This window comes from Wolffia australiana, chromosome 11 (assembly GCF_029677425.1).
Source record: "Wolffia australiana isolate 7733 chromosome 11, ASM2967742v1".
Taxonomy (NCBI): domain Eukaryota; kingdom Viridiplantae; phylum Streptophyta; class Magnoliopsida; order Alismatales; family Araceae; genus Wolffia; species Wolffia australiana.
Genome location: NC_135845.1, coordinates 14,534,172 through 14,545,439, shown reverse-complemented (window position 1 = coordinate 14,545,439; position 11,268 = coordinate 14,534,172). Strand labels below are relative to the sequence as shown.

Below are 11,268 nucleotides of genomic sequence, written 5' to 3'. Positions count from 1 at the left end.
TCGCCACAGCTCTTAATCAGTTCTTTAGCGCATTCAGTTCTAAATGAGGAAAACTCGCGATATGCCACGAACTTGAGTAGCGACACTTGGCCCCGTCATTCTAAGGAGTTACAGTGAAGCTGACAAAAGAGGAAATTTAATAAGGGAGGTACGTAGAGACAGCGACCTGCCGTGGTTCTAAATTCTAATAGATATTCATTAGGCCCTCTGGTCTATGGGTCTCTCTCTCTCACTCGCTCTTCTCTCTCCATGTCTGATTCGTTATCTCTCTCCCTCCCTCTCCCTCCATGCCTGATTCGTTACTTACACTCCCTCTATCTCTCCATCCTCACTCGTTATCTCTATCTCCCCCTCCCTCTGGATCCCTGATTCATTATTTCTCTCTCTCTGCATGCCTGATTCGTTGTCTCTCTCTCTCTCCCGTTCTCTCCCCATGCCTGATTCGTTATCTCTCTCTCTCCAAGCCTGATTCGTTATCTCTCCCTTCCTCTCTCTCTCCAAGCCTGATTCGGTATCTCCCTCTCTCGCCATGCCTGATTCGATATCTCTCTCCTCCTCTCTCTCTCTCTCTCTCCATTCCTGATTCGTTGTCTCTCGCTTCCTCTCTCTCTCCATGCCTGATTTGTTGTGTCTCCCTCTCTCTCCACGCCTGATTCGTTACTCTCTCTCTCTGCATGCCTGCTCCGTCATCTCTCTCCCTATCGCTCTCCGCATGCCAGCTTCGTTATCTCTCTCTCCCTCCCGCTCTCTCTCGGCATATCTAATTCGTTCTCTGTCCCCCCTCCATGTCCCTTTTATTATTTCTCTCTCCCCCTCTTTCATTTCTCTTTCCAAGGGATCTCTCTCTGTCTTCCTATATCTATATATAGACACCTCTCTCTCTCTTTTTCATCCATCTTTCAGTAACTCTCTTTTTTTATTGGGCTAGCCACACGTAGTACATTCCCTTCGCCTCAGGAGTCGCTCTCAGAGACCCCGAACGCGGAGTTACCCTTCAACCTCACTTGTCTCTTCAGATCTCCTCCCTCTCTAAACGCCTTCATTCTCCAAATAAAGCCCCTGACTGAACATCAGTCTTCGCCTTCTCTGAAGAGCCTAATCAGGAATCCTCAAGGCGGAATTCTCTAAAGAGATGGAAGACTTTCCAAGCTCGAAGAAGATGGCGAAGCGCACACGCGACGGCGACAAGCACCCTTCATACCGCGGCGTGAGAATGAGGAACTGCGGCAAATGGGTTTCTGAGATCCGCGAACCGAAGAAGAAGTCTCGCATTTGGCTCGGCACGTTTCCTTCGCCGGAGATGGCGGCTCGCGCGCATGACGTAGCAGCGTTGAGCATCAAAGGCTCAAACGCGATTCTGAACTTTCCTGAACTCGCTGACTTGCTTCCCCGCCCTGCTACGCTTTCTCCGCGTGATGTTCAGGCGGCAGCGGCGAAGGGGGCGGCCATGGATCTCGGCGACGGCCAGGAATCTTCTCCTTCGATTCCTGACTCTGACGAGTTGTGCGAGATTTTGGAGCTTCCCCAGGTGGAGAAGAGCTTCTTCGATTTGCCGGAATCGGAGAACGAGTTCTTCTTCTTCTTTGATTCTCCATTGTGCATCGAGAGCACGGACTACGCGTGTTTACATGATCATTCATGCCCGGGAACTCCGCCGGAGATGACGGGGTTTGAAGGTCTCTTGTGGGATTATTAGCAGATTCAGAGGTCTTGGTCCCATTCTGTTTCTCTGTCCTCATACTTTGATTCCGTCTCTCTCTCTCTGTCATAAAGGAGATGACATTTGTATAGAGCTGCGTATGAATGGAAAGAGGGTCATTGGAAGTTCATTCATCTACCAAGATAGCAATCGGAACTGCAGGAAACTATTTACTTTACGCTGTCTTAAACTAGTAAATACTGACTTTTTGGTACCCTTCAGTTTCTGTATTCCCTTCCTGTGATTCCGACTCTCTCTCTCTCATGAACCATAAACCATAAGCTGCGTACATAAATTGCCTACTGCTGCAACAGAACGGAAAGATTATCTACCGTTTCTTTCGTCGTCATCTAGCTTTCAAAGATTTTTTTCATATGCAGAGGATGGGCAAGAAAATGAAGAGTACGCTTGATTTTAACAGCTTCGATCATGAAGATTTCTATATGCAACGATTGAATTTAAAGTCTGTTGACTTCCACTTCCAATAATTTAAGATTCTCATTCATTCTTTCATTCCTACTGATTTGAGTAATATACAAATCGATAGACTTCCTCTTTCTGGACCACTTATTCCCAGAGAGATTTCATTTTTACACTCCTCTAGCCCTCCGATCACACTAGGATTCTGACTACTAACCTCCCTGCTCTTCCCGGCAGTGGACCACTCGCAACCCCAAACTTCTTTTGTTTTCATCTGCCCAAAAATCTCTCTCTCTCTCTCTCTCTCTCTCTCTCTCTCTCTCTCTCTCTCTCTCTCTCTCTCTCTCTCTCAATATCTCCTCTCACTCAATAGTTTCTTCCGGGTCCGTATATTTTCATTATGTTTCCTTCCATTCTTAATACAGACAAGTTCTTTCTACACGTCCATCTATCTTTATCTATCTGTATACCTTTTTTTCTGTCAGTCTATCCATCTATGGTTATTGATCTATCTTTCTTTATATCTATCCACCTTAATAACTATGAAACATTCTAGCTGTCGGTGTTTCTATCTATCGTTTATCCATCTATCAATCTTACCTTTCAACCAATCTACCAATCGATCTTCTTATAACTATATCTGTATCCATCTCGATAATTCCCTCCCGGATATTCTCTCTCTCCCTCTCCCTCTCCCTCTTTCCGGGGTATGGAAGATTTCGGTACGTCGAACAGTCAGAAGTCTAGGTACGCTGGGATAAGACACAAGCGTCTTACAGCGTGTAGATGCCTCAGCCGCAGTTCCTGTGCCTGTTCATGGCTCTGGCCGACATCCAAACTAATTTACTGTTTACGATAAAAGAGAGTTGCATCTTCGACGCATCTGTTAATCTAATGTACACGATGAACATTTCAATCTTTTGCAAGTGCCGTACTGCGCAAGAGTAGCCAATGGACCCTTTTAGAGTATAGGTTTTGTGTTCTGTCGATGACCTCCAGCAGAGTCCCATCCTGCCAGAGATGAGCTATCGTCACGAGAATCTATAGGGATGTCCTTACTCTATATTATTTAATTCTCAACGCGAATAAATTGTCCAAATGAACTCTGTCTGCCGCGTCTCTTTCTCTCTCATTCTTCTTCTCTCTTTCTTTCTCTTTCTTTCTCTTTCTTTCTCTTTCTTTCTCTTTTGTCGCTCCATATCTTCTCTTTTTTGCCGCGTCTCTATCCCTCTCTGTACCTTCTTGCCGTCTATTTTTTCCCCTCAACGTCCTTCTGTCTGTCCCGATTTCGCCTCTTCTTTTTGCTGTCTCGATCACCCTTCTCTTGGAGCCTGAGGCGGCGCATTCCCGAGCGATATACTAGTGAACCGACTATCGTTTGTTCTGACTCTCACGTCAGCTCCTCGATAATAGACCTCCAGTAATTTCCTCAGCGTAAGATGTAAGCGAGACAGACCATCCAAAAAAGGAACCAGATCTTTCTCTCTCTCTCAACCTTATCACTCTAGGAAGAGGACAACTCGTCAAGTGAATGAGGTCGCTCAATTGACTCACTGTTTTCTTCCATATCTCTTCCGACGGCCCGGGCAAAGGCCTTCATCTTCGAGGTATTCTCTTCATCATGTGCCGTACAGCATCATCCTCCGTTTGTCCTCATTATGGCGTACTTGGTATCCACTTGAGTGCTCATTTATCTTGCACGGTTATCGCAATGAACGAATTTCTGCGGGGAAGAAGACAGATCCCCTTATAACAGTCGGTAATGTTCTGGGGCGATTATAAAAAGAGAGGTAATGGGTAGACACAGGCTCAGAATCTGTACAGTTAAGGGGTTTTTTGTGGCAAAAGGGTTAGGACTCTCTGAATTGATAGATAGGTAGATGGATAGCTAAATATATTAATACATAGATAGATTTACAGTGATATTGGTGGATAGACATATACGTAGTGATATGGATAGATTGGTTGTTAGGTAGGTTGGTAGATAGATAGGTGGGTGGGTAGATTGACTGCTACATGTATAGAAATATTGATTAATTAACAGATAGATAAATAGATGGATAGATCTACTGTTTGGTAGATGGATAAATAGATAGATAGATACATGCATATTTTGATTGATAAATAGAATGATAAATCGAATGAAAGAACGACTGATGGATAGAACTGTAGATTGAGAGATGGGGAGAGAGATGGATTGGCAGCTATAAGTGAATAAATAGCTACACTGGGCTTGCCAGGATGGATATCCGGAGTAGGAAACTCGACAGTTAAGCAAGCCAAACTGGTAGCACTTTGGGATGGATGAAACTTGAAAAGAAAATATGGACGAAACAGTGTATCAAAACCTTTCACCATGTAAACCATTTTGGGACAATCGAATATTAATAAGGAACCCAGGAAAATGTTAAAAACAGAATAGAAATACAGAAGAGTAAAATTTAACGACTCATGAAATAGAACACCGACAAGGGATAGGATAGACTTAAGGAACCCAGGAAAATGTTAAAAATAGAATAGAAATACAGAAGAGTAAAATTTAACGACTCATGAAATAGAACACCGACAAGGGATAGGATAGATTTAAATAGACTCATGTATTAATAAATATCTAGATTACAATTACAAAGTCACATTCCGATAGTCATGATCACATGTACGGTAGAGCAGAATGACGTTTATGGTCTAACGTTAATGGAAATACTTCCTGCCGTCCCTGAATGGAAAAATTGCATTTCGAGATGATGACAGTCACGAATAATCCCATATGAAGGCGCGTTCAGGCAAGTTGTTTGCTCCAAGAACTTCTCGGCGAATATTTTATCTGTGCCCGGAAGTAAAAGTTGCAGAACTTGAATTTAAACTGCTGCCGGAGGTTGCGTAACCTAAGAGAATTGCAGGTGATTGTGGACTACGACTGTGACTGTCGGCGCCTTCATATTCAGCCACGTAGCCAACTCTCAGTTTCTGCGATTTGGCCAAGTGGAGGGTTAAGATGAGGCCTCGGGAAGAATGCCAACGAAAAGACGTCACGTAAGATAAACGACCTTCCTTGATGTCATCACAGCCCAAAAAAGAAAGATGTCTGTAACTCTGTTTCCAGAGTCCGGTGGATATTAAAATTTTTATCTTTTCAGTACAAGGTCAATGCTGGGTCAAGCTGCAGTTTAAAGTGGCGTCCGTGGTCTATTATATCCTGGCGATTTTACAAGATTTGAGGGTTTCAATAACTCCTTTTCTTGTTTTCGCACTCATAATTGAAGAAGAAAATGGATCAAGTTTGGGTAAAGCCTACAGACTCATAGAATTGATGTACCCTGATAGGCTTGTAATGCTGGGCTGGGGGTACTGTCCAGTCTAGTCATTGCTAGCTGGGGATCCGTGCTCTCATTTGTCTTCTCAGACGTCGATAAACTCAGATCTGGGCACTATACTGTAGAGAGGAAAGTACAGAAATGGAAATTACAAAAATAGAGCGGCATGGATAGAAAGAACAACAGATATATAGATAGGCAGACAGGGATAGTTAGATAGAGAGACAGACAGCAGACTGACAGAGATAGAGATACAGATAAAGAGGGGGAGAGATAACGGCCAGCTAGTTTTGGTGCTGTCATCTCCGTCTCTCCTTCAGTAAAAACGACCCTGTGGACAACGAGAAATAGCTGTTGGGGTCATTCGGCATCTCCTGTAACAGTACGGGCCTCGCGTCTGCTAATTACCGTTTTTTTAGGATATTGACCTAAAATAACGCCTGCCCAGGTCTTAAGTAGAGATATTCTAAGGATTCTTTTACCCCCTGGAAGCCAACAGGCTCTTTTTGTCACAGGATCTCGCGGCTCTTTTAATTTCCTCGCTGTAGCATCAGAAGTGTAGTGGGGTTTCGGGGACAAGAAAGATCTTCTGCTACTGATACGGGTCTGAGAGATTGGGCCACAGTTGTGCCTAGGGCCGGAGTGTTTCTGTGTTATATTAATTTTACTATATTATGTACTATCTACCGTACAAAATGATGCCACTGAGGAAAATAGGAGGGCTTGAGGGCTAAACCAAATGGGTATATTCTAATGTGATAGGAAAAGCCATGTCAGATACTTTTGGCTTGCTGATATCATGCGCATTTTCTAAGACCTGTCCCATGACATAGGGGTAGGGATATAATTGTAGCATGAGCGTGCATAGTCCTGTCTAGAATGGAGATTATTATGAAGAACAGGAAGATGGAAGAAAGAAAGAAGAGAGCAAGAAACAAGAAAATGAAGATTTATTCAAGAAAAAAGATCCTCAATTGCTGTACTACAGATTCCAACTTTTATAGATCGATGGAAGTCCATGGGTGTTTTCCCGACGGTTAACATGTTTTCCTCATATTGTACAGCCACTTGTCAGTTATGTATTAGCCTGTTATATTGCTCAAAATGTTTCTAATGTTATTACATGCACCATTCTTATTTGTCTGTTCGTTAAGTTTATTTTGATTGGTGATAACTTGTAATTTACAGAATTACTTTCATATATTTTTATTTTTATTTGCACTAAAATGATTATAATTGCAGATTAGCATTTTAAAAATGAATATTAGATTTTTCTTCAGTATATTCTTCAGAACTTTTCTTATTTTTATTGGTATTTTTGGGTTTTTCTTAAAACATGAAGAAAGAGCTCTAAAACTGCACTTGGTAATTTTGCAGGCATAAATCTCCAACTTCAATAAAGTTTTTGGTATCTTAACTTGTTCTGGAAGAATAGTGAATTGCAGTTTTTTTCTGTTGAAATAAGAGAGGTAATAAGGATAATAGAGTAGGAGAGGGTAGAAATCCAAATATTTCCAAGATCGGTATCAACTAGTCTTTGCAAAATAGGAGGGTTTTATGGAAATTCCACAGAGAGAGAAGGCTAAAAGAATCAAACACGGTTTAAACCTTGATATCTGAAGATCAAACCATTTGATTCAGTTATTTATTGTATCATTTTTTCATATGTAAGAATGGATGGATGAGCAGGGTCCTAAAAATAAAGAAAAATTAAGGAAAACCTAAGGGTAAAAGTGAAGTTGTCTCACCCCTCTACCCTAGGTATAAATTCCTAATTTTCTCTCTCTGTTTTTCATTCTTGGATACTTGAACACAGTCTGTACTCATTGGGGAGCTGGCCTTGGATCAAAATTTTTCCTGGCATTTTATTTGATTTTGAATTTCTTTCTTCATTGATCTTGATTTGTATTCTCCTAAATACCCATGGCTAGGGTGAAATGTACTAGACCTTGTCATAATTCAAGAAGTTAGATAATGATCAAATTCTATTATCAGGCATAAAATATCCTAAAAATTAAATGGATTAGATATTCCATACATTCCTCTAAATTTGTACATTCTTCACCAACCATTTTTATTTAAAAACCTTATATTAATTACTCCCCTTATCTCAATTAAACTTATGGTTTTGGATCTTATTTTGAGGATCAAGATAAATGAAGTGATGACTTATATACTCTTCTCTCTTACTTCCCTCTTTTCAATTATTTTTCCTTTTGATCTCTAAGGATACACCCTTTATTTAAAAATTAAATCAATAGAGATCATCCCCATTTAATCTTGGAGATCCGATCTTCCCTAAAGATTATATCTATTAAAGATTGAATTTACTGAAACACCATTCTAAATATTTTGAAGTAAATCCTTGAATTAAATATTTTCTTGAATTAAATATCTTTTAGTTATTGTATAAGTTGATTACAAAAAAAAATAGTAATTGACCTAGTTAATTACAGTAAAATTAAGCTTATCAATTGGTCTTGATTTATTCCATCTTAATGTGTTATTTGAACCAGGTAGGCTCTGGGTGCGAAGCCATCAGGTGACATTGATAGATTCTGGGTATGAATCACTCATGCTTCTTATGACTCACGAATGCAAGTCATAACTTAGGTTTCCTTCACACCCCTCGTCAAGCTCAGCCTTGGTTCAAGAATGAGCTTGTTTTGAATTGAAAAATAGGTGCAGTTAGTGGTTTGCTCAACAAGTGAGAGGAGGCAGATCAACTCTGCGACAGATTTGACAATGACTTTATATTCTTGTTTAGTGCTTTATCGTACAACTATTGGTTGCTTTTTAGAGCACCAAGATGTAAGATTTCAGCCAAGAAACACAACTATTTGTTGCCACCCATGGATTGTTGATCAATTTTTCACCTTACCCTATATGCATTTCTGTTGGCCAACAACATAAGGTTTGAATTCCGATGAATGAACATGCCAAGGATCATGCTTTAGTTCAAATACCTAAGTGGATGTTTGAGAGAAATACATTCATCTGTTGTGGGATAATGCATATTTGGACAAGCCGTGTTTAGGGAAAAGTCAATATCCAGCTAGGTGATGAATTGTAAGGCACCTACAGTGTTGTGATATGTGGTAGGGTTGACTACAGTAATAATTGGGAAGGAAGTAGCAAGTTTCGACGAGGCCGTCTAAGGGTGTTGAGAGGTTTGTAATACTCCATGTTTGATTTGTAGTAAAGTGCTGATATATTGATATTGAGAAACAAGATAGCCCCTTTGTAGGCGAATAAATTCAATACCAAAGAAAGTAATGGGCTGGCCAAGGTCATTGAGAGAAAATTGAGATTCCAGGGATGAAATGATAGTTGTAATTAATTTCGAGTTTGGACTTAGAATAGGAATATCATCAACATATATAAGTAAATAAACAGGATTTGTATCATCAGTTTCAAAGAAAAGAGACGTGACATTTTTTAACCTATAAATCCAAGATCTTGAAGGCCAGTTGGTAGTTTGTGAAACCAGGTTTGTGGAGCTTGTTTGAGACTATAAGTGAATTTATGAAGTTCAAATACATGATTAGAAAAGGCAGAATCACAGAACTCTGGAGGCTGTTCCATGTGAAAAATTTCAAGAAAATATCTATGTACGAAAGCATTTGACACTTCAAGTTGGTGAACATGCCAATTAAGGCTAATGGCTATGGAGATAAGAGTTCAAACCATTGTGTGCTTGCCTACTGTGCTGACTGCCTCAAAGTAATCGAAGCCTTGTTGTTGGTTGTGCCGCTTAGCAATGAGTCTAGCTTTGTATTTATCAATGGTGCAATCAGATTTGCATTTAAGTTTGTAAACTTATTTTCCCTCAATGCCATGAAGATCGGGAGAACACAGAGCAAAGGTCCATTTTATTTTCTATGAGGACATTGAACAAAACATTTGTGGATTTAATCAAGAGAAGCTGCTTGGCTTCAACTGTATAGTAAGAGGGTTTGGATGAGGTGTCACGTGTAGATGTAAGGCAATGTAGTATGGGGTATCTGATGGATATAGTTTCTGTTTTTGGCTTGGATAAATATGTTGTCTCTTAGGTGGATATGCATGTGCTTGTTGAAGATGTTGAAAATCTTCTCCTAGATATGAATATACATCACAAAGAGGCTTATCCCTAGTTGAGGAGTGAAAGATATCATTAGTTGTTTTAACAGAGGAAGAACTTAGAGGATCATGTGATAACTCAAGAGCAAGAGGGCTTAGAGGTTGTGGGCATGGTGTGGTTGTTGATTATGTTCCATTAGTAGACATGCTAGTGGATGAAGGTATGTGAGAATGAGGTGGCACTTGAGGCTTTGATGATGGATATTATGTGGCCGCCAAGCCAATCACACTACCATGTTTATTTAAGTTTATTGAATAAAATATTTACGTTCATCATTATTCCGTGTGATGTTTATTATAAAGTTGATGAATATGTGCAATGACTTAGTGAATTATGATGAGATCATAATACAGTGATCACTTGTCTTTAAATCTAAATATTCCTATTCGATGGATAGTCGAGACTAGGGTTTGACATTTTGGACCGGGGACCAGTGGGACCGGACCGAACCGGGACCGATGGTCCACCATTTTGTAGGGGGACTGGCCAATCGGTTCGGATCCGGTCTGAAGGTCAGACCGGGCCGGTACCGGTATATATTTATTTTTTTGTTGGTCAACCTAGAGAGCCTTGTCTCTCACTCCCGTGCACGCTCCACGTCCCGTGCACTACCCATCTCCTTCCCCATCGCTCGCTGCCTCCGCGCTCATCTGCCACCCCCCACTCGTCTACCGCCCATCCCCTCGCTGCTCTGAGCGCTTGACGCTCCTCCCTCCCCCTCGCGCTCGCCACTCCCCCTTCCATGCGCTCTCTAGCCACCGCCCACCATCCCCCCTTGCGCTCGCCGCACCCTCTTCCCCCCGCTCTTTCGCCGCCGCCCCACCTTCCCCCCCCCCCACCTCTCTCGCCGCCGTCCTCCTTTTATTCCTTTTTTTTCATCTCTCTTCCCTTTTTTGTTCTCTTCTTATTTTATTCTTCTTTTTTTCATTTTCTGTTATTATTATCGTCCTCTTCATCTCCTTTTATTTATTTTTTCTTATTATTATTTACTAGAAGAATATTTGTTTTTCATGTTCTAGTTGGTTTTGTTTTGGTACTCTTATTTCTTATTATGTTGGTTAATACTCTTGCACTATCTCATCTTGATTAGTTTTCTATTATTTTCTCTTTAAGTTCCAAGTCCAATCAGCTTTGGATTCATGGATTTGTGTGAAGACCATGTAATGGACACTGCAAGAACTGAATTAGAGATAATGGATGACTCCCCGGCTTCCCATCGTCAAAAGTCAGTGCCTGTCTTGCTGTACTATATCAAAAATAGTGACGGTAACTACAAATGCAAGCTTTGTAAAAGAGCAAATAGAATAGTGACAAGGGATAAGACGGGGAGCACATCAAAGTTATGGAAGCATCTAAAAGCATGGCATATCAAGGAATACAATGACTTAAAGCCTTCTAGAGCTGTAAAACCTATCTCAGGTTATTTGACAAAGATTGTGGATCTACCATTCTCACTTATTGACCATCCAAAATTTAAGAATGTTTTAACCTTCTATGTACGAAGTGATGATGCATATATTCAAAGTTCCAAGACTGTACGACGCACATCAGCTGAAAATTATACGCAGGAAAAGTCGAAGATGAAAGAAGAACTCAAACCAATAGAAAAGTGTCACTCACGATGGACACTTGGACAACCTCAAACCATGTAGCTATACTTGGGATCACTGTTCATTGGATTGAAACAACATGGATACTTCCTGAACGAGTTC

The 11,268-nt window shown here is 40.8% G+C and overlaps 1 pseudogene; it reads left to right on the top strand.

Moving 5' to 3' along the window:
* Positions 1-646: 646 nt before the first annotated feature.
* On the top strand, positions 647-1,872 carry LOC144709387 (dehydration-responsive element-binding protein 3 pseudogene; annotated as a pseudogene).
* The last annotated feature ends 9,396 nt before the right edge of the window (positions 1,873-11,268 follow it).